Source organism: Centruroides sculpturatus, unplaced genomic scaffold (assembly GCF_000671375.1).
Source record: "Centruroides sculpturatus isolate CEXI.00-Female unplaced genomic scaffold, Cexi_2.0 scaffold43, whole genome shotgun sequence".
NCBI lineage: Eukaryota > Metazoa > Arthropoda > Arachnida > Scorpiones > Buthidae > Centruroides > Centruroides sculpturatus.
In genome coordinates, this window is record NW_019384334.1 from 1,065,376 (window position 1) to 1,091,707 (window position 26,332).

The 26,332-nt window shown below is 26.1% G+C and overlaps 1 protein-coding gene across 1 annotated transcript in view; it reads left to right on the forward strand.

Annotated features, from left to right (window-relative positions):
- LOC111631473 (nephrin-like) overlaps positions 1 to 26,332 on the forward strand; it is a 176,490-nt gene that overhangs the window by 62,723 nt on the left and 87,435 nt on the right. The gene's annotated exons all lie outside the window — the stretch shown is intronic.

The following is a 26,332-nucleotide window of genomic DNA, read 5'->3' on the forward strand; positions in this document are numbered from 1 at the left end:
ATATTATATCGGTTTTACATTTAAGTTTAAAATATAAACTTGAATAATTTGAGTCTATTTAGATTCCATTTTTTTCAAATATTTTCAATTTTATAAATGTTTGTTATTCAAATTTATAAATTAACGTTATTTAGTATTACGAAAATGTTATGGTTTTTAATTTCTAATAAGTATTTAAGATCAAAATTTTGGGAAACAGTTACGGATATTTGTTAAATTTTATATAATGCATGATGTAAGGAAAGACAGTGTTTTCATTATGTAACTTAATAATTTGTTAATGTATTATTTTTTCGAATATCATGTGACCAGGATGTCATTTTTGAAACAAGAAAACAGAGCGAGTTTACCCAATTTATTACTAAAATAGAGAAATATCGCACTGCCTATAATCTATAGAGGGATATAAATGCTAAAACTCTTAATGAGGAGCTAGTTATATGATAATGCGACATTAAAACTGAATTGAATAATAAAAATAAAATTTTAATTACAAAAAACGTATGATTTGACAAATTTGAAAATTACAAATTGAAACATCAAAAGAATAAATTAGATAAACATTCATCATATTCAGGATACTTTAAATATTACAAACTTAAAACAGTATATAAAGTTACATAGGCCTATAAAATTTTAAGTATATAATGTTACATAAGTAATTTATACTTCAAAGAAGTGTATAATTGAATAAAGTGCATTCTTCAATAATACATGAAAAATTTTCTTGATAAGGCTAAAATATTCAAGAAATAATCTTGTGTTATTATCTCTCAACAAAAGTAGTTTGTATACATTCGTGTTTTTTGAATTATGTATAAAAACAAGATTTTAGTCTTTCATCTAATAATTGGATCAAGAGATACTCTTCTTTTCCAGATTCTTTCTTTTGCAGAATTTAAAAATTAAACATTTAATATTATTTTAACGCTATTACTTTATTAATTCAGAGTATTATTATAATTAAACAGTGATTACTCGAAAGCGTAATTACCCGAAAGTTCAAATTTAATGTATTATTTACGTCAATTCACTTTTGTAATTAGCAATTTCTAATTTTTTACGAAAAACTAATACTTTCGTAAATTTTTTAAAATAAATAAATAAATAAATATACATATAAATAAATAAATATACATATATATTAGAGCAATCACAGGTTTTACAAATGGAAGAGCTGACATTTTCCAAAAGCATTGATTCTTGTTCTCCAGTATTCAAATTGTGAATTGTTATTGAAATCCAAATCGATTTTCGACATGATAACATATACTTTTCTTTTCCAGTAAAGTTGAAAAGTTAAAAATAAAAAAACGAGAGAAAACAAAACGATAGATTTCTAAATTTTAAACAAAAATGAAAAATTTTCGAAGTCATAAATCATTTAAACGATAGCTCTAATTATATACTTTTCAATTCTTACAAAGGTGTAATTAATAGTAATAATAATAATAATAATAATCATTTCAATTGTGGTTTTAATGGCAATTTAATTTAATAAAATTATGTGTTTAATTATTTTCATTTGTTTCACTTCTTATAAGCTAAAATGTAAAGAATATTTATAATGTTTAAGTATCTGAAATTGTTGAATCTGTGGTACTTAAATTGTGGGGAGGATTCATCTCCTTTGCATCCTGTCCAGGAATGACACAAAGGGGATATAAAGAAATTAAATTTCTATCCAGTGAGAAAGCAATTTCAGAAAATTTCGAAAAAGCCTCTTATATCTCCCATTTATCTACTTTACATCATCTTTAAAGAAAAAAAGAAAAAATACAAGAGGGATAATTGGGAGGTATGAAGGGCCTTTTAGAAAATTTTGTGTAATTTATTTTTTACCGAATAAAATTCTAATTGAGGAAAAAGAAGAAATATAAACAGTAATTTCATTTTCAATGGAAGTGTGAAGATAAAAGCATGAAAAATTTCTCTTTTAACTAATCTGTTTCAAAATCATACAGAAAATAAAATATTGCATTTTATAATTGTTTAAAGTTTTGTTTAAAAAATTCTGATTATGTTTATATTTATCAAATATTAAAAAGTTGTTTCTTAATTTGATTAAAGTTTCATTAAATTAAAACATTCATTATTTCAGATTTTTTTGTTAACAAACAAAACAAAACTTTGTATTAAAATGGATTAATTTACTTAGATTAAGAAGAATTTGGCTTTTAATAAAACTTTAATAATTGAAAGATTGGAGTTAAAAAATTTTCAAGAAAAAAAGATAAAGGAAAGCAATTTAGATAGCAACATGGAAATAGTTGATATTAGAAAAAATGTTATTATTTTGTAATTTCTTAGCTGATAAACGAAATTTTTGTTAATTATCCATTTCTAATTAAATGTTTAAATAGTTTTTTAAATAAATTATAAAAAAGTTATTTTGTGATTTTATGTATGAAATACATAATATATAAAAATGTTGATAAAAATTAAAATATATTGAAGACTAATTAATAAAAAAAAATAACATTTATCGTTTCAAAAAATAAAGAAGTTAGATTAGTTTGAATAAAGAAAAATTAGGAATTTATTACTAGGAATTTATTACAATGAAAACTAATTTCTTTTAAAAATAAATTTCAAGATTACATGTAAAATTAGACCTATATACGCTAAAAATAATGTGTGTAAAATATTTATATAAATCACTAATTTTATACAGTGATATGTAATAATATTAGCGATTAGTAAATATTTTATTCAATTAAAATAGAATTTAACAACTAAATCTTATATTTAAGAAAATTATTAAGACTATAAGAAAAATATGTTTAATAAAATAAACAAATCTCAAGCTACTTATTACGAAAAAAATTCTTTGGTGTTGTATTTCTTTATGGTTTCCTCAAATTACTTAGTATAGGTCGTTTTTCGAATGAAAAATAATATTAAGTAAAACAGTGAAATTCTTGTCATTTATATCTTTGTATAGGGTCAAAAACTGTTATTTATGTCCTATTATTTGGAGAACTTCTATACGATTTAACAAAAATAAATGGATGCAACTAAATTGAATAAATAATATATTGTTTCTCTTAAGCAATGATAGTACATTAGACTTGGTGAGGAGTAGCAAAAATTTTTAATAATATACAAAACGAGTAAATATTTCAAATGATTCATGAAACAACTTTCTAAAACGAGAATAATTTATGTATTTGTTGATATAAAATAAATTATGTAATAAATTCTATTTCTGATGATATACAAACAGGAAAAAATAAATTAAATTTTATTTTTTAATATTTAATTAAAAAAAAGATTTTATTCAAAGTAAATTAATTTTATGCAAAATTTTAAAGTAATTTCATATTATGAATGTTTACATCCCAAAAAATATTATCAAAATAATGAATGAAAAACGGCAATTTTTAATAAAAAAAAATAAAATTTAATTTAATTTAATCTTTTTATATAATATTTCTAAAGTTGTTAAATTTATAAATTAATAAATCAACAATGAGAATTTTGTGAAAATAAAAGCGTATAGAGTCTGATAATTTTATTATTTTTCATCGTAAAAATGTTTTAATGTTTGTATGAAACAAATAAAATACCAATGTAATATATAGCAACTATAAGAAATTTGCAATGGGAATAAAAATATGAATGTTATTAACAGAAAAATAGTTTCGAGTTTAGTTTATAGAAAAGGTGGTCGTAAATAATAATGTTGACAATAATGTAAGCATATCTTCGAGAAATATTAGCTCGTTTATGCATATTGTAAGTTTATTTGTGAATAAATTAAGCCTATTTTATATTTTTGTATAATATAAGAATAATTTAGAATTATTTGATTATTCTAAAAGAATTATGTTAGCAATGGTATTCTGTTTTCCAAAATTGCGCAATATTTCAGCAAGTAATGTTTTAACATAATTTAAGCTTATGTCTCGTGTGAATTAACAATTTATCATAAACTATTTAAGAAACAATACGAGGGCTAGAAGAATCGGTTGATCCAGGTTTCGGAAGGGCCACAAAATTTATTTTCTTATGTAGACAACATGATACACTTTTTCCCTCAATTATTTTTGTATTTATGACTACACTGGACTCCATTTTTACTTTCCTCTCAAGCTAAGATAACAGACAAAGTAGCAAATCCAAAGTTTTATCACTTGAAATCTGCATAAATAAAATTAAAAAATTATTTTTTTGTATAAAAACTATTGTTTTGAAACAAGCAAATATTTTATTTTCTGAACATAAAAATGATTAAGTAAATTATGTATATATAGAGTTGAATTGAATATAAAAACAAGGTAAAATGTCTTAAATTCTTTGATTTAAATATACTGTCGAGAAATTGTTAAAATCATTACAGTATACGAAATTTAAATGAAACTATTATCATAAATTTTTTCTTATAAATTAAGATTAAGTTATTTTTGTAATTATATTTACTGTAAATAATATCTTAAATAATTTATAATATTCAAATTTTGAGACAGAACGTAGAAAGTTAATATTCTTTTTATCTAAGCATAAAATACAATAATGATATAAAATTCTTATCATAAGATGTTTATAGAATATCACATGCTGAGTTACGTAAGAAAGTTAATGTCTAATGTAAACATTTTTATTTATACGATGAAGCTAAATAAGGAATTCCTTTGAAAGTAATTTTTATTTTGAGGAAAATTTTAATATATTTTTTATAATAAAAATATTTTAAGGAAAATATTATACTTCAAATTTTTCTTTAAATATTGATTTATTTTATTTNTTACCAAAAGTTTATTCTTCTGGTATTGTAATTTATTAATCAGTGTATTTTATAAAATAAATGCTTCAATAAAATGTATTTACATTAATTTAATTCATGTATTCTTGTAGAAAAATATTTCTGATCATAATTTTTATGATTAGAAAAACGAGCTATTAGAAAATAAATTTAAAATATTATACTGTAATGTATAAATTAAACTATTATAATTATATACATAGATTGATCTTTTTTGTTACTTATATAATGGAAACAATTGCTTAGTCAGTTATGAATTCGAAATTAATTGAATATCATCGTCATTGTTTATATTTAGAATAATTGCTGTTGCTTATACTATATTTGGTTAATTGTTTTCTTAATTAGAACATTATTATTATTACGTTCGATTATCTATACAATACAAAGTCTTTATATATATGATATCATGTAATGAATTATTAAATGCCAATAGGTTGAGGAATCGAGTAATTTAAAACAATATAATTAAAATTTTTTACAGTTTTTTTACGTTTTATAACCTTTATTCTAATGAAAAAAACACGGTAGGTCAACTTTTGAAACAATGACTACCGGTAGAGTAAACAATCTTTGATCCTTGCAATTATTTTTGTTCATAATTAATGATTTAGTTCAATTTTTGAGAATTCATTATATCAAAAATTCACTTTAGATAATGAATGGAATTTTTAATATTTTGGCTACGTTTAAAAATCTTACTAACTTTACACTCATTGACCAAACAAAAGTTACATACCAGAATTGTCCGATTATTACAAAACTCAGCATGTAACTGTTTCAGACAAACATGTAAATGATAAAAGTTGTAATCCAATACACATACAAGCAACCAGATTGTTATAAAATCGCGTCCACAGTATCCTGTAAATAGGCTCGCAGAGAGTTGCTGTGTCCAAAATTTTCTGCGTACCTATTGTTTGGAGTTTTCCAAGCGCCAGATATACTTGTATGGAGCAGTCGAAGACATTACGCACAGCTGACAGTTTGACAAAGGTGGCATCATTGGATGGAGAGAAGCAGGGTGGCCGTTTTGCCGAATTGCCCGTCATCTGCGCCATTCTGACCTAAGTATGACGTATTGGAACAGTACATACATGAGGGCACGTACGCGGCGGGAGGCTTTGGACGCATTCGCAGAGATATCTCAATGCGATACAAGTACGAACAGTTGCAATGTCGTCTTTGTCAAGTATTCAGAGAGAGGTGGAAACCTTGCTACAGGACCTTGTTTTTTCCGCGCTGTGGCATAAGCGTCTCAACATTATGTTTCGTTTGCGGTTGTGCCATTACAGAAAGAATGGACTGCTACGGACTAGGAATTTTTCGTCTTTACGGAAAATTTCAGTTCTCTTGCAAACGGACAAACACCGTTTTAGTGTGTCAATGACCACTGGGATGGGCTTCAATTCTGTCTTTATTGTTGATGACACGCTTGACACACTACTGACAAATAGAACCTGGGAGGTTGTTATCACCGATTTCGACGAAATTTTGGGGACATGTAGTATTTACTCGTACTTAAACTCTAAGAACGCCGCAGGACCCACTATTCTGGCATTCTCGAGAAAATCACGATTAAAGTTTTTGTAGAACTATTAATACCTATGCAGAAGCGCCATTTACACGTTCATGGCGCGATTAATACTCTTCAAACAATGAATTAACTAATGTGCAAGATAGAATCCCGTATAAAATCAACTTTTTATATTTATAATTTAATCTTATTATTGTGAAATTTGTTATGTACAGTTTTTCAAGTCATCGAAAATTTATATTTTTATTTTGATCACTCCATATTTAGAAAATACATATAACATTTTGTATTGTTTATCGTAATGTGGATTCTTATATTATACATATCAATACATTTATATTACATTTGATATGTAAAGATGTAAGGATAGGAATATATTATAATGAGCAACTCAACACAATCTATACTCTTTCTAGCAAAAAAAAATTATTATATATACAGTACTGTGTATAATATATTATTAGGTAGTAGTAGTAGTAGTAAGACAGGTACGACCTTTTTGGTACTACCTGTGTTATGGAAAAAGGGGGAAGATGGGGTGGGGTGAGAAAGGAAAGGGGATGAAAAGAAAACGGTTGGGATCCATGGGCGTCCCGCGACGGTGTTTTATAAGGAATAATCAGCAGAAAAAACAAAAACGATAACAAGAATGTTACAGAGGAATACAGGTTGGGAGTGCCACGTTAGAGATCGCAAACAGCACTAACATATGAACAGGTAATAACGTAAATACAAGTGTGCAGATTAATAATGTTACAAGAAATTACATGTTGAGAGCTGTCTGACAAATCGTAGACAGTACAAACATAATAACAGATGGCAAACGAATGTACATTATGCAGATTAACAATAGTGCAATATTTACATGGGGAGTACTATGTGACAACGACGGATAGCACAAACGTATTAATAGGCAACAAACGTAAAAACAGTATGCAGAATAATATTGGTACAAAGTACAGTAGTTACATGTTGAGTGCTATTTGGCAAATCGCAGATAGAACAAACATAAAAACAGATGACAAACTTATGTACAGTATGCAGATTAACAGTGCGTAAAATAATACAGGGTGGGTGCTAGGTGCCAGAATACAGGCAGCCCGAGCAAATTAACAGGTTACAAACGTATATACAGTTGACATTACCAGGGTTACACTAATAGTATAGACAGTGATTTTTATTAACGCGTGGTGTTAACATTGTAGTTCAATAGATTTGCATGACTACGAGGGAACAGCCACTGACCAAGTGTTTCTCGTCCTCTCTGTAAGCACTTTGATGCTCTGCAGGTGCAGATGATTGTGCATGTCTTTCTCATATATTAGGGCTTGTAGAGGACACAGCGAGTTATGGTTGTTACAAAGTGCAGCCTCAATGAGTCTATGTCTGTTGCTGTCGATGAGTGGACAGTCAAACAACAGATGAAGGTAGTCTTGTTTGGTGTTCGTGTTGCACCTGCAGATCTCGCTGTCCCGTAGCCAGAACCGGTGGAGGTAAGCGTTGAAGTTCCCGTGACCAGTGAGAACTTGAGTCAGGGCAAAGTTGGGATCAAGATGCCTGCAACTCAGCCTGACAGAGATGTCTGGAATGAAGCCATGAGTGGGACGATCTGTAGTGCAGTTGTTCCAGTCTTCTTGCCAAGTTTCCAAAAGTTGGTTATAGATCCATTTATGGATAGTGGAAGGCGGTATCTTACTGTAAGAACAAGGGACGAGACCGCAGCTCTTTTGGGCGAGAGCGTCAGCTGCTTCGTTCCCTTCCACCCCAGAGTGGCCACGGACCCAGTTAAGGGTGATGTTATAGTGGTGGTTATTACTGATAAGCATTTTCTGAATGGTGGTAACATTGTAGCCATTGTTGTTGAAGTTGGAAATTGAGCAAAGAGCTGTAATGCTGTTTGTGTAGATGGCTATTTTCTTTTTACGGGGGAACCAGGCTTCACTGATGTGGTGGAATGCCTTGGTGATGGCGAAGATCTCCGCCTGTGGGACGGAACAGTATTTACCAAGCTTGAAAGCAGACGGGTGAGTAATATTGCTTGCTTTATTGTACACGATAAAAGCTGCGCTCACTTGATCCTCTTGCTTGGAAACCGTCCGTGTAGATTTTATAATCATGATCATTCTCATCATGGTAAGTGAGGTCCTGGATGTTCATGGAAAGAGTCATATCTATATAGGAGTTTGGAATTTTCTTCTCGATACCGTTGGTAATGAGGTCTTGGTAGATTTTGTCAGGAAAGTTTGGAAGGGTTTTGTGCTGAATTTTATCTTTCCAATTAGAGAGGTTGATCATGGTTCCAATTAGAGAGGTTCTTCAGATTCCAAGACCACATAGCTGCTCTAATTTTAAGGTATAGAGGGCAGAGTCCGCTTATGACCAGAAGGGCCGAGGTGGGCGCAGTGCGATAGGCCCTAACAGTTCGCAATGCTGCAATTTCTGGACTTTGTTAAAATTTTTGATATTTGCTTGCTTGAAGGTGGCCTTTCCCCAGATAGGGGCAGCATAAAGTATAATGGGCTCTATGGCACCCAAATTTATATATTTGATAGCAGTATATCCGATCCCCCAGTTATTGGCTGCTATACTAATCAGTTTGTTGGAGACTACTGTTGCCTTTTTGCAAATGTTGCCGATGTGCTTCGTCCAGTGCAATTTTTCGTCCAGGGTTACCCCAAGATACATTAACTCCTTCGTCCTAGAGATTCTTGTATTGTTGATTTTAATGGTTGGGCTTTTTTGAAGGCTGTTTTTTTGGAAAAATGATGTACAATACTCACACTTGTTGTAATTTATAGGCAGTTTATTATCAGTGCTCCATTTGTAGACGGTGTCCATTATTCTATTGCATAGGGAGGCCGGATTGTCAGAGTTTTTGTCTGAAACAAGGGCCATCGTGTCGTATTATTAGGTAGATAGACCTAATATAATCAGGAAAGAAAACTAGACAAAGATTATGCTTTTTGCCTCGATAGTTCAGTTTTACTGGAAAGGTATGGGCGCTTCTAGAGTTCATCAGGTGGGTCCTTTGATGTAGATAGTGAAGCGATCATAGTTGACAGCTAGGATTCTCTCTTTTATTTCGCCAGTGACTGCAATGACTGACAGTGTAAATAAAAATATTAAGCATGCCAGACAAATTTATATAGATGTTTTTGCTTATACTTTATTTGGTTTGTGAGATATGGATATTTCGATGACATGAACGAGCACTAGTGCACTTGTAGCTATTTCCTTAAAACAGATAGAGAAATAGCCAGTCGTAAAGATGCTATTAACATAAACTCTTTAATTCACAACCAGTTTTTGTGACATGTTAAAATATGCATTATTTTCATCTTAAATAACACACGAAAAAAATATTATCAAAAACGTTAATGAAGTTGGTTTTTCACCCTCTGTTAACCAATTTTTACGATTGTACAAATGAAGTAACAATGATTATTTGTACATGGTGCACCGAACCGTTGTCTTTTAAATGTTTTTATGATAAATACCATCCAAAATGTTGTCATATTCTTGTGAAACAGTAATTGTAAGTCTTTATTGCGCGTATGTTTTTTGTACCGAAAACTTTAAATTGTAAAATAATTTTCCAATTCTGTGATATTTTATAAAGAATGATGAATTTAAAATTGTACATAACAAATTTAATAATAACAATAAGATAGATTCTTATTACATTTATAATTTAATTTCATACGGAATTCGAATCCGCAGATTAACGCTTTTCACGCAACGCCTTAACTAATCACGCCAGGCCACGAACAAGTGAATAGTGCTTTGGCATAGATAGTTCTAGAAAAACTTTGTAATTTTCTCCAGAATGTCTGAATAGTGGTTCCTGCTGCTCTGGTAGAGTTTAAATATGAGTAAATACTACACGTCCACAAAATTTTGTCGAATCGGATGACAACCTCCCGGGTTTCCCCTATGATTGGTTAAAACTACTAAACTCTCGTCGCCGGTTTGTGCCTGACCATTGGGCTGACAGCGTAGAGTTTTCAAGTTTTCTTCACATGTCTAGAACCTAAATAGCGGCCAATTTTCCATAGAAAGTGCTCTTTTGAGGAAAATTTATCCTAAATAAGAGCGGTAGGCATTCCCTGTTGGCAGATCACCCACATGTTGCCATACTCTACTATCCACTGTTGGCGTGCTGCTTTGGGAAGCAATCAGGTAAGACAGTCGGTTACGCCTAGATGCGAGAGATAGTGACGATACGAAGATATACCGTGTCGTAACTAGCTTTTCATCCGCTCTCTGCAAAGTTTTATACAGTAGATTCTCCGGTAGATACGTTCCGTGTTTTATGAAATTCATGTTCTACGAGTCCTTAAATACACGAGCCAATCACAGCCCGGCACGTATGCAGTTTACGGAATACAGCTGTTTGAAAGGTTTCCTTCCATAAAATTAATCGATTCTAGACTAATTTGACTCGACATTTCCAAAGCACGTATAATTTTTTGGGAATAATCCATATAAACTATTCTATAAACAAAAAATTGTAGGATTTTTTACCGAGTGTGCACCGTTCGACGACGCCATTGCTTAAGCTTGTTTTCGTCGTGGAGCGGCGCATCGAACGGCGGGCGCGTGTTTCCTGATAAGTTATTTTTCTGCGAAAAACTTGCTGAACTTCAGAGACATCATTAATATAAAGAATTTTTATGGCCGTTAAATAATAAATGGTGTTTAGTAGGTCCGCTGCTCATTTAAACTCAACGGTTTGTGCAATATCCACTACTGGTCTAGATTTGACCAACCCTATCGCGACACGAGTCGGCGATGACGTTTTACTGTATTTTACGAGTTTCTTTTAGCGTCTTTATACGAATACAGTCGCAATTTTTTCGCCGCTATATACGAATCCGCATTATATGAACCCGTTTTATAGGGGGTCTACTGTATCCAAATACAGTAGACCCCCTATAAAACGGGTTCATATAATGCGGATTCTTAATTTTGGGAGAAAATAATAATAAAACCATTGTTTATAAATTATTTTTGTTTTCACAAAAAATATACAAGACTATTCACGTGTATTTATAAACGAAAATATTATTACATATATTTGACAATTTTTTTGTCAGTTTCATTTCGATGTCCCTTCATCGCTGGCCCTGTGTCTGTATCTTTGCATCTGCATAGTTACGGCACTGAAGATACGTTTATCAAATATTACAGCTCATGTGTTGCCTTTTAATTAAAGCAGGGCTGCAAAAAGTAATTTTCCAGCAAGATAAACAGGTAGGGTTTTCCAGGAATATGTTCTTTAGATTGCCACATTTTTTTGTCTGTCCAGTCTCTAAATTTGTCACTATCGAGCACATATATGTTAGACCAGATGGAATAACAACTTCGGCCATGTATGATGTAAGGACGCTAGAGTAGCAGCTACAACATCTGTGGGAAAAATCCGTCACAGGCTTGTATACGGTCCCTGTATGTCTACATACCTGACACCATCGCTACACGTATCCAGGCAAACGAAAGTCTTAGAAACTATTAAATATTGCTTTAAATTGTATTGTTATTGCGTAGGAAATTGTCTTATATCAATATTTAAGATATTCTAATCACTTATTAGTGTGAACATTACGTTCACACTAATAAGTACAAGACAATGTAATAAGACAAGTAATAAGACAATGGTAATAAAATTTCGTTCGATTTCAGCGCTCCTTCTTGGTGTGTAACATTTCTTCTAGTGAGTATATATTTTATAGGTAATTATAGTTTTTTATTAATATCTCTTACTCGTTCTGGACTGCTAATTTTATTTTCTAAGAATCTAATAATATACTTTGATGAATTTCATTATTTCCGATAAGAACTATAGGAATAAAAATTTATTTTTAGAGTAGTACATTATGATTGCGTGCCAAACATTAATCAAATAAAAAACTTAAATTAATGACGAATTGTAAACAGAAATTGTTGACTTGAAAATATTTCTCATTACGTTTTCAGGCGGAATTATTTAACGATTTGATACTCTACCTTTTCGCTTTCCGCGTAGAATCTTTACACGGAAATATTAAATAAAGAAATTTATATATAAATATTTTTTCGAAAAAAGAAAAATTTAATAATTTTTAGAAAAAAAAAAATAAAAAAAAANACGTTTTCAGGCGGAATTATTTAACGATTTGATACTCTACCTTTTCGCTTTCCGCGTAGAATCTTTACACGGAAATATTAAATAAAGAAATTTATATATAAATATTTTTTCGAAAAAAGAAAAATTTAATAATTTTTAGAAAAAAAAAAATAAAAATACATATATATATATATGTTTCCACAGATTTATATTTTATATACGTATACTTATTTATAATATGGAAATATATAGAAATCCATTAGAGTGAAAGAAACATAAGTTTACTTCAGATATTGTTTCATATTTCCAACAAGAGGAAAATAGTTAACCTAACATCGCAGCAATATCAAAACAAATATCGACTTGACAGATGAGAATGTGGATACTATATAACATCTGTGTTACGTTGTACTATACACATATGAACCATGTCCCTTGACTGAAACTAGAAGAATTGTCTCTTACTTATATCGTTATATTTGTTTTTCGACGATACTTTAAACTTTAAACCAATTCTTTATAAGTTATAAAGTGCCATTCCTTATCGATTTATTGAATATTTTTATGTAATACAATTTTAGATATGGAATTTTAGTTTTATATAAAAATTTGTTTTATATAAAATATTTCATGTTGATTTTTACTTACGTTTTGAGAGTGTTTTTTACTGTTTTATAGGCTAATTGATAAATTATTCGATAATTAAAAAAATGTATTAAATTTATACAACCTTATTATAAAATGATAAGTTTCTTCTATTAATTTTTTGTTTTTGTAATAGTTTTTGACATGATCTTAAGCCGTATTTACTTATATCAATATTATTGATTGATAGTTTATGATAATGAAAATGTTTGATTAATTACTTGTTGCAAATACAAGAATCTACCCACATACATGAACATAAACATTTATTAAATGTTTACTTAGTTTATTGATGAAATTTTATAAATAGAAGAATGTTTAAATAAAAACTGAACAATAATATAGGTCTTATATAATATTTATAATAAGAAAATAATTTTTCCAATACTATTTCATATCCAGAATTTCTATTTTATATTTTTAAAATATTTTTTCTTCAAGTATACTATTTTTAATTAACTCACGGTGCATATGTAGGCTATACAAACATAAAATGTATACAATCACATATGCTTACGTACAATATATCGTACTAATACATGTAATAAAAAAGAAGAAAAAATATTTATTATAATTCAATTTTTTAAATTAATTAAACTGTTTAAAAATATTGTATGTCATGTTTAATATAGTGTATTTTAGGTCTTTATAAAAAGTTCTTACTTAAAAGTATCGAGAATTATTTTATAAGTGATGACATTTAACCAATCATGTTCGAATATTTTTTCTATGATGCCATCACTGACGCAATTTTTGTACCACTCTTCTTATTCCTTAGCAATTTAGGTTTAATGTGTCCTTTATACCTTATGATCTTGTAATTGGATATATCGTAAATATTATAAATTTGCTAAAAGTAAACATAATTATAGAGTAGACCCTCAAAAAGTAAAAGGACAGAAAAGGTTCTGTTCTAAATGAAAAATTTATATATATATATATATATTGTTTTTTTTTTTAGTTTTTGCGATAGAATACGCTAAAAGATGGTCCAATAAGTGAATANAATATATATATATATATATGTTTCCACAGATTTATATTTTATATACGTATACTTATTTATAATATGGAAATATATAGAAATCCATTAGAGTGAAAGAAACATAAGTTTACTTCAGATATTGTTTCATATTTCCAACAAGAGGAAAATAGTTAACCTAACATCGCAGCAATATCAAAACAAATATCGACTTGACAGATGAGAATGTGGATACTATATAACATCTGTGTTACGTTGTACTATACACATATGAACCATGTCCCTTGACTGAAACTAGAAGAATTGTCTCTTACTTATATCGTTATATTTGTTTTTCGACGATACTTTAAACTTTAAACCAATTCTTTATAAGTTATAAAGTGCCATTCCTTATCGATTTATTGAATATTTTTATGTAATACAATTTTAGATATGGAATTTTAGTTTTATATAAAAATTTGTTTTATATAAAATATTTCATGTTGATTTTTACTTACGTTTTGAGAGTGTTTTTTACTGTTTTATAGGCTAATTGATAAATTATTCGATAATTAAAAAAATGTATTAAATTTATACAACCTTATTATAAAATGATAAGTTTCTTCTATTAATTTTTTGTTTGTAATAGTTTTTGACATGATCTTAAGCCGTGTTTACTTATATCAATATTATTGATTGATAGTTTATGATAATGAAAATGTTTGATTAATTACTTGTTGCAAATACAAGAATCTACCCATATACATGAACATAAACATTTATTAAATGTTTACTTAGTTTATTGATGAAATTTTATAAATAGAAGAATGTTTAAATAAAAACTGAACAATAATATAGGTCTTATATAATATTTATAATAAGAAAATAATTTTTCCAATACTATTTCATATCCAGAATTTCTATTTTATATTTTTAAAATATTTTTTCTTCAAGTATACTATTTTTAATTAACTCACGGTGCATATGTAGGCTATACAAACATAAAATGTATACAATCACATATGCTTACGTACAATATATCGTACTAATACATGTAATAAAAAAGAAGAAAAAATATTTATTATAATTCAATTTTTTAAATTAATTAAACTGTTTAAAAATATTGTATGTCATGTTTAATATAGTGTATTTTAGGTCTTTATAAAAAGTTCTTACTTAAAAGTATCGAGAATTATTTTATAAGTGATGACATTTAACCAATCATGTTCGAATATTTTTTCTATGATGCCATCACTGACGCAATTTTTGTACCACTCTTCTTATTCCTTAGCAATTTAGGTTTAATGTGTCCTTTATACCTTATGATCTTTTAATTGGATATATCGTAAATATTATAAATTTGCTAAAAGTAAACATAATTATAGAGTAGACCCTCAAAAAGTAAAAGGACAGAAAAGGTTCTGTTCTAAATGAAAAATTTATATATATATATATATTGTTTTTTTTTTTAGTTTTTGCGATAGAATACGCTAAAAGATGGTCCAATAAGTGAATAAGAATAAATTTGTTAATGTACAGTACGTTATAATACTATTTTATTCGTACTTACACATTACAATAACATTGTACTTTGTACGTTCGTTATTAATATATATATTTCAAACACATTTCATTTAACGGACTTCGGCAAAGTGGACACTTCTTTCTCTAATTAGTCTGTTAGATTGAGGTCTACTATGTATATAAACATCTTTTAATTTAAAAATTAGTTTGAAATTTAATGAATTTGAAAAAAGTTTAATATTTTTTTCAAACTCCTAATTTTATTGTAAATTGCTTACACGTATAATTTCTAAAACTGGAATAACGTTGGATTATTATATGTTAGACCAGATGGAATAACAACTTCGGCCATGTATGATGTAAGGACGCTAGAGTAGCAGCTACAACATCTGTGGGAAAAATCCGTCACAGGCTTGTATACGGTCCCTGTATGTCTACATACCTGACACCANTTCTTAGAAGTATATGGATTAATATATAACATTGGATAACTGATGAATATATGTTTTGTATTAAATTTTTTTAATATTTTATTTCAATTATATTTGTAAAAAAATTAATATAAAAATTTAAAATTTAACAAAAATATTTTTCAGATAAATTTTTTGGCAAGATTCTTAATAGAGAAATTATTGTTCATGTTCAATCCCCATAAAAGTATAATTCTAAATTAAAAAGTAATAATAATTTCGTTTAAAATACAATAAAATTTAATACTTGTACAAAACAATTGAGAATAAATAGAATGAGACAAGAACATATAAACGCAATTACAGAACTGCTTAATTATAGTAATTAATAAAATTTACAACCAGATAAATAAATATATTGAGAAAACTGGAAATTAAAGTGATTTCTGTCATTTTCTTTAATATCTAAAGTTTGAAATTTAAGACTTTCACTTAAAATTCTTTCTGTTAGTTGACGTTGGTAAGGGAAGGCATTCGGGTGAATCGATTTGTCGCCCACAGGCAATAATATAGCATTGAAAGATTTGTGGTCATGTAGAGAGCTAACTTTATAAGAGGACAATTATCCACTATCAAAGTTTACGTTTTACATGTGGAAAAAAAAAAATATTTTAAAAATATTTTGATGATATCTTTGAAAGATTTCTCAATTTCTTAATGATGATATTTAAGTTCAAAAATAGTACGGTCCCTGTATGTCTACATACCTGACACCATCGCTACACGTATCCAGGCAAACGAAAGTCTTAGAAACTATTAAATATTGCTTTAAATTGTATTGTTATTGCGTAGGAAATTGTCTTATATCAATATTTAAGATATTCTAATCACTTATTAGTGTGAACATTACGTTCACACTAATAAGTACAAGACAATGTAATAAGACAAGTAATAAGACAATGGTAATAAAATTTCGTTCGATTTCAGCGCTCCTTCTTGGTGTGTAACATTTCTTCTAGTGAGTATATATTTTATAGGTAATTATAGTTTTTTATTAATATCTCTTACTCGTTCTGGACTGCTAATTTTATTTTCTAAGAATCTAATAATATACTTTGATGAATTTCATTATTTCCGATAAGAACTATAGGAATAAAAATTTATTTTTAGAGTAGTACATTATGATTGCGTGCCAAACATTAATCAAATAAAAAACTTAAATTAATGACGAATTGTAAACAGAAATTGTTGACTTGAAAATATTTCTCATTACGTTTTCAGGCGGAATTATTTAACGATTTGATACTCTACCTTTTCGCTTTCCGCGTAGAATCTTTACACGGAAATATTAAATAAAGAAATTTATATATAAATATTTTTTCGAAAAAAGAAAAATTTAATAATTTTTAGAAAAAAAAAAATATATANAATTCGTTTACTACCGATTATCTATACTCTAATATAATTGCATTTAATTATTATGTAACTTACACAAAATAAAGCCTGCGCAATGTTTGTCTATTCACTGTATATTCTTCTTTTGTACTATCATTCAAAATTATTACGTCATTTGATGTTACTCTAAGTGATTTTGATATGAAAATATTATCAAAATATATGGAAAAGAAGTTAAAAAATTAGTAATTTATTTCTTAGTGTAAATAAAAGTATATTAGCATAAACTATTCAACATAATAATGTCAAATGGGACAAATAATTACTCAAATAGTTTAATTAATGAAAAACGAAATATTTTATTTTAATTGATTTTGGTATTTAGTTTTGATTTGTGTTGTTGGTATTTATGTATAAAGATTGATCCAAAATAGAAAAAAGTTCGAATAAAACTAGACATTTTTATAATTATTTAAAATGTTAATATAACAAACTTAATTCTAATTTGAAATTAAAATTTTAATACAAATTTCTATTCTTCATGAAAAACCATGACTAAGGAAGAGGGTGTGTGTGTAAAGAAAAATTAACATAGATAAATATAGAAAATTAAAATGTTACCTTAATTAATGTAACTTTAATAAAATTTAATTTTATTTAAAATACTTCGCAACTAATAATTACTATAAAAAATTAAATATTTAAAAAATATATAAGCAGAATTAACGTAATTTTTCAATAAATTAATTATATGATAATTTGATTATTACTAATTTAATAAATTACAAATTCAGTTAGATGGCTTTTTAAAAGATATATATTTATTTTCGTTAACATTATAAAATTAATTTTCATTATTTTATATTAAGTATACGAAATTAGAAAAATTGACTATTTTAGAAGAAAAAAATATTTTGTAAGAGAATGTTTTATTAATTATCGATCAGTCAAAGTTCATTGTGCTTGTTATTCAGAATAATAAAGACAACATTATATTTGCCTATTTTTATTTTTATATATTTAAATTAAATAACAAAATTGACTATTATTAAACATTTTTATTATATAAAATTAAATGGTTACAAAATATATACATACATATATATAACAAGGAACTAGTAAGAATTATAAATCGTGAAATTTAAATAAATGATCAATACCAATAAAGAAAGTGGTTTATATCAATTTAAAAGGAACAGTTGCTATTCCTTATTCGTTTGTTAAATATTAATGTGCATCAATAATCGAAAGAATAAATTTCTCTGTTAAATTTAAACTAGGCCAAACTAAGGAAATTTCGAGTCAGATATTGATTTCAGTAAGAGTGTTTACCCAAAATGTTGAATAATACATTTAGAAAATCTTCATGTTGTTGGAAACGATATCTTCCTATCGTTCGAATCGCTGTTTATGAATTATGGAATTCAAAGAATAAAAAGAATTTTCATAACTACCTTTAGTATTTTGCATGAAATTTCTAACATATGATATAAATACACAAATGGTTTATTTAATAAACAACCTATCTGATATGTAATATTTTGAAAGACGTTCAAAATAAACAATTTAAACGTGTGAAAATATCTCAATAAATCTCTTATAGAATTTACCTTTCAATCAAAATTGTTACTTTCTCTTAACTTAATAAAGTTATGACTAAACGGATTTTCATGTTTATACTCAATGGAGGCGATAAATATCAGTCAGCAGATTTTAAAACTAGAGCTTAATTCGATAATAAATAAATAAATATTTAAATATTTATAAATAAAAAATAATTACTTAAATATTNATAGAAATGTTCATGTAAATTAAAGAATATAAAGATGAGACGTTTATTTCATATTAATTTTCAAAAATTTCTTTAGTTTTTATGCTTTAATCAGTTAAATATATCAGGTAGGTGGTTGAATATTTAATTGCTGCATATGAAAATCTTTATGTATATTGGGAGAACGAACTTCTGTAGTATCTGTAAATAACAAGAATAAGGGGAGAAATCATAAAATAACGAAAACAAAATAAAAGATATGACACAAGAAACACTTTTGGTTTTACCTTACATAGCACGTATTGTTGTCCTATGTCCTGTTCCCAAGTGTCAGCGACATAAGTTTGGGATTAATAGTCGAAACAGTGTCGTGGATATCGAACATACTCAGGAAGTAGTCAGCTTCAGCAGCTACACAAACTTCAATATTACTGGTATAAATATTTGCTTGGCATTTCACCATTGGATATAGCCGAGTCTGCCGCATCCCAAAATTTTGTTTGTCTACTATGTCTCGTCTTTCATACTGATTATTCCATATCAGTTGCTAGTGCATGGTTTTCTTACTCTTTTAAATGCTTGTCATATTTACATCAGTTTTAATGGACATGAAAGAATAAATGGATCTTTTTCTTATTCATAGATCATCATTTATTGCGGATGAATGGATTTATTTAGCGATCTGTCATTACTTGAATATACAGGAAATTTTTATTTATTTCCGAAATTAATATCGACCGTAAACATTTGAAAATTATTCTTTCCTTTTCATTAAAGGTTTAATTAATCGATTTTTATGAATTTCTAACTTAAAAGATGTAAATTAAATAAATTATTAAATTCCTTTTAAATGATTTATGATTTTTCTTTTATTCTTGTACTGTGACAAGATTAGATTTATTAGGTATACATAGATACATAGAGAGAGAGAGTAAATTCAAATTTAAAAATATCATTTTACAAAAATTGCTTTACTGCAATTATGGAACAATAATGGTAAATAGAAAACTTTGTTCATTTTAAAAAGTTATAAAGTTGAAAATGCAATTAAGAGATCCACTCCATTTAAACTATTCAGACTCTTTACCTTTCTTACTCTTATGTTTATATAGCTACCATCATCTTTTTGCTTCTTTCGTTTCTTCCTTTTGTTTAGCACAAAGGCAACTTGTTATCATTCTGTGTCCAATTTGCTTGTGTCCACATATTGTATATGTACAAATAAAAGTTCCACGACATCTCTTTAATACTATTCAGGTTATCTTTATCCTGTAGACTTCTATTTCCTGCTTTTAAAAGATTATTTTCTGTTACATATATAGCTTCAAATAATAATGAAAATAATGAAAAAAGTAAATTATTTAAGCTTAAGTGTATTTTTTCCATATAAAATTTCAAACTTTAATAGAATCAATATTTTTATTCATATGAAGAAAAACAAAAATTCATTAGTTTTTATAATGTGTATTAAACTACCGTAAATAACTATAAAGTATATTCTTATAGTTTTAATTTTTTTTATATATTGTAATGTCTTTATTAAAATGTGTAATTTTTTTATAAACTTTAATAGAAACAAAGAAAAACGTAAAAAAATTAGAAATGTTTTGCTTTGTAACAAAAATATCAACTATCATTAGCATACTTCATTTAGTTTCTAAACATTTCAATTTTTCAACTCATGTATTTTTTTTTACTCTTTCTTGCATATTTTAAATACAAATATTGTAATAGTTCGATGTTAGTTTTGAAACCAATTGAAAATTTTTTCCTTGTAAAATTTCTTTCCCATAAAATAGAATTTACGGGGAAGTAAGCGAAACGATAGATGTAATGTTTGATTTTTATAATCAACTGATAAAAAATTGGTTCGGTCATGATTATAAGTAGTCATATTTTATATTTTAAGGATTAACAATGCACGTTGCTTGCCACATGTAGTGTATATAAGATATAAACTATCATAAATTGTCTGTACACAGAATTTTTATATAAAAGTTTTATTTTTTATATAAAATTCCACAAATTATTTATTTATTATTTAGATTTATTTATCTGTAATAATTAACCATAAAATAACGTAAAATTTAATTTTATAAGTAATTATTTTAAGCAAAATTTAATTAATTTAACAACAAAAGAAGTGTTAAAAAACAGTGGAGAACACTTCAGTATTTTATTTGTAACATTTATTTTTAGAAAAATTCGATGTTATAAAATTTCACAATTTTAAATTTTGTTATTGTAAACCTTGTTAATAAAAATCCATGAGAAGAAAAAAGAAAAACAATAATTTAGAACAATACTTCTTTCTTTAATAATAATATATTCTTTAGAAAGTAACAAAGCGTTACGCATCAATGATCGAATTAGTTCTATACATGATGAAAAGAAAACATTGGATTCCTCATAAATAAGTTAACTTTCGGTTTATCATCGTTTTAAAAACATATATTCTTCAAACTGAATTGTTTTTTCCTCTGCACAGAACATGAATAGACTTTAAAAGTAGAGCTACAAAAGCGAAACAGAACCAGAACATATAAAATTTGACTGATATTTTTTTTACTTATTTCTGAAACTTCTTTATTTAATAAATTAAACAAAAAGCATATGAACAAAAATAATTTTAATATAATAAATAATAAATTCAGCATATAATTTTTAAATATAAAACTTTTTTTTGCCTGTTTTTATATATGAATAAGAAGCGGATATTGTGAATCAAATTGTTTTCATGTTTTAAATTATAGAATACTGTGAGATTTAGTATTTATTAAACAGAAAATGTAATTTAAAGAATCAAAATATTTTAAGAAATTACATTTTTGTTTGTTTCTTAATAAAAAATGATTTCTTAAAATGTAGAAAAATAAATATTTAATCTTAAAATAAAACAAGGAAATTTTTAGGGATTATAAAAAGAATTATTATAGTAAATTTTACTCTTAAAGAATTATTATAGTGAATTACTCTTAAAGAATTATTATAGTAAATTTTACTTTTATTAAAGATAAATATATATGAAAAGTAATTTTATTTATTTATAAAAACAATTTATGAAATTGTTTATTTTATCATTTGAATGATTTTATACAAATATATTAAACAGATCGAGCTAAATTCAATTGAATACCTTTAAAATCATCAATTAAATACGAGAAGAAACTTAATTTGAGTTATTTTCATCACTATTTACTGATTTCTATATTGAATTATACTGCAGTAAAGATTATTGTAATGTTTTTTGATGCTTTTTATATTTTAATGTTTATAAATATAAATGGCCATAATATATTTTATTAAACCATATATAAATAATAACAACGTTAACATGCTTAAAATTACAACTCTAAATTAATTATCAAATTAATTTTGAATTTAAATGTATTCAAATTGTTTAAATCATTATCTACACCTTGGAAAATTTTTAAATTACATTTAATCAAATAGAAAAATGTTAATAGCTATGAATAATGTTCTCATTAGCAAATATTAGTTTGTTTGCGTTATTATAAAATTTTTAATTTGCGTTACACGTTCAATAAAAATGACCCATGTAAGTATAAATTTTAAAGGTAATTTAAAGTTTAATAAATTTCTTATTGAAAATAATCCTAGAGAATTTAAATAATTTATAATTAAGATGCTACTTATGAAGAAAAAATGATAGACGAGAAAGACGTAAGCATAATTTATAAATGTATGTAATGTACTGCTGTACATTCGTAAAAGGAGCAATAAAATGAAGTAAAAATAATTTTATTTAATTAAAATTTGCTTTTTACTTTAGAAATAAATATAAATATTACGATTTTTACCGAAAAAAATTAATACGTGAGCAATTTTTTTAAAATTAAGAATTTAAAACAGATTTAATGGCATAATAACTCTAGTTTTCTCTAAAAAATTATTAATTTATCAATGATTAGAATGTCTTTTAATATATAATTATGTGTTATGTATGTCATGTTTATATATATATATATATATGAAATATAAAAATGATGATGCTACTATTCTTATGTACAATTTTCCAAAATATATATTAGAGAATAACAGAAATAAAAGTAATGAAATACATTTAAAATGTAATTTGTCTGTTATAATTTATATCTATATAAGAGTATAACCTTGTGTAAAGACTACATAGTGTTGCTTTCAAAATATAACTATATTTAGTTGATTTTCGACTTTATAAATTCTAAAAAATAAAATAATGAAATTTTTATATAAACTCTAAATTAATATTTACGTGACTAAATATTTGTTGTTACAATGTTTAAAATTTTCCTAATAAATTAAATCTTTGTCAACAGAGAAATTTTATTCAATAGTCTGTTTAAGCTAAAAAAAAAAAAAAACGCTCTTTTCAAAACTTCTCCTAACCGAGGGTTTTGAAACGATAAAAAATCTATATCACTAACTTTTTCGTATAGAAGAAAATTAGACAAAGAAGTAGGTGATGGGGGACGAACTTCAATTTTATGTAAAATCTGTAAGAATTTTTTAAAATCTTTACAAAAGTCAGGTTTAAAAAGGTTTTTGAAAAAAATTTAATGATTTTAGCTTAAACAGATGATGAATAACAAACTTTTATATTGGCAAAAGACTGGTGTGATTAGGAAAAATAGATGGTCCAGATTTGTTTCATTAAAGTTTTAAGTTTGGATTTTCAGAAAATTATCTTAAAATTGATTTTTTTGTAAATTCAATAAGAGCATTTTTCTGAACTGACTATTGTTACTTTATTTTCATTTTAAAGAAAATTTCTGTAAAATGAAAATATAGGCCTAGAAATAACATCTACTTCATTCGAAACAATATAAGTAAGTTATTTTCTATTATTTAATAGAGAATATATTATGTCGATTGATTAATCGTTTCCAGACAAAGTTAAATGATCATATTACAGAAGCGACTCAAAAAAATTGGATGGTGAAACTGCATGAAACTTCTCTGCTTGGCTTGAGCTCTAACAGACATGCAGAGAAGCCTGAAATCGTTTCATCAGTCAATTTTTACGGTGTTTAGCTGCTTCCATTTGACTATTTTTAACCAATGAAAATTTTTTTAGACCGGCCTTGAAATTCTTTACTATTTTTAATTTAAACTCTGTTCTTATCATTCATAAAACCCAAGATAGAATTTTCCCCCTTGCAAAGGATGATTGAGAGTGCATGACGCCCAAACCAACAATTCGTTTACTACCGATTATCTATACTCTAATATAATTGCATTTAATTATTATGTAACTTACACAAAATAAAGCCTGCGCAATGTTTGTCTATTCACTGTATATTCTTCTTTTGTACTATCATTCAAAATTATTACGTCATTTGATGTTACTCTAAGTGATTTTGATATGAAAATATTATCAAAATATATGGAAAAGAAGTTAAAAAATTAGTAATTTATTTCTTAGTGTAAATAAAAGTATATTAGCATAAACTATTCAACATAATAATGTCAAATGGGACAAATAATTACTCAAATAGTTTAATTAATGAAAAACGAAATATTTTATTTTAATTGATTTTGGTATTTAGTTTTGATTTGTGTTGTTGGTATTTATGTATAAAGATTGATCCAAAATAGAAAAAAGTTCGAATAAAACTAGACATTTTTATAATTATTTAAAATGTTAATATAACAAACTTAATTCTAATTTGAAATTAAAATTTTAATACAAATTTCTATTCTTCATGAAAAACCATGACTAAGGAAGAGGGTGTGTGTGTAAAGAAAAATTAACATAGATAAATATAGAAAATTAAAATGTTACCTTAATTAATGTAACTTTAATAAAATTTAATTTTATTTAAAATACTTCGCAACTAATAATTACTATAAAAAATTAAATATTTAAAAAATATATAAGCAGAATTAACGTAATTTTTCAATAAATTAATTATATGATAATTTGATTATTACTAATTTAATTAATTACAAATTCAGTTAGATGGCTTTTTAAAAGATATATATTTATTTTCGTTAACATTATAAAATTAATTTTCATTATTTTATATTAAGTATACGAAATTAGAAAAATTGACTATTTTAGAAGAAAAAAATATTTTGTAAGAGAATGTTTTATTAATTATCGATCAGTCAAAGTTCATTGTGCTTGTTATTCAGAATAATAAAGACAACATTATATTTGCCTATTTTTATTTTTATATATTTAAATTAAATAACAAAATTGACTATTATTAAACATTTTTATTATATAAAATTAAATGGTTACAAAATATATACATACATATATATAACAAGGAACTAGTAAGAATTATAAATCGTGAAATTTAAATAAATGATCAATACCAATAAAGAAAGTGGTTTATATCAATTTAAAAGGAACAGTTGCTATTCCTTATTCGTTTGTTAAATATTAATGTGCATCAATAATCGAAAGAATAAATTTCTCTGTTAAATTTAAACTAGGCCAAACTAAGGAAATTTCGAGTCAGATATTGATTTCAGTAAGAGTGTTTACCCAAAATGTTGAATAATACATTTAGAAAATCTTCATGTTGTTGGAAACGATATCTTCCTATCCTTCGAATCGCTGTTTATGAATTATGGAATTCAAAGAATAAAAAGAATTTTCATAACTACCTTTAGTATTTTGCATGAAATTTCTAACATATGATATAAATACACAAATGGTTTATTTAATAAACAACCTATCTGATATGTAATATTTTGAAAGACGTTCAAAATAAACAATTTAAACGTGTGAAAATATCTCAATAAATCTCTTATAGAATTTACCTTTCAATCAAAATTGTTACTTTCTCTTAACTTAATAAAGTTATGACTAAACGGATTTTCATGTTTATACTCAATGGAGGCGATAAATATCAGTCAGCAGATTTTAAAACTAGAGCTTAATTCGATAATAAATAAATAAATATTTAAATATTTATAAATAAAAAATAATTACTTAAATATTTATACAACTTTAAAAATTTTAAATCTGCAATATAAAAAGAGAATTCTACAAAATTTATTGTTTAAAATATTTTTATTTGAAGATTTTATATAAGAATAAATCATGTTTATAAAGTGTGTTATAATTTTAAAAATATTCGATAAATAAATTTCTTTTTATGAGTATTTTTAAAAATTTCTAGTATAATTTACATATTTGTTTATTAAATTTGTTTAAACAGATTTTTATATAGCAAATCAATATGCTAAAGAAAACAACTTTTT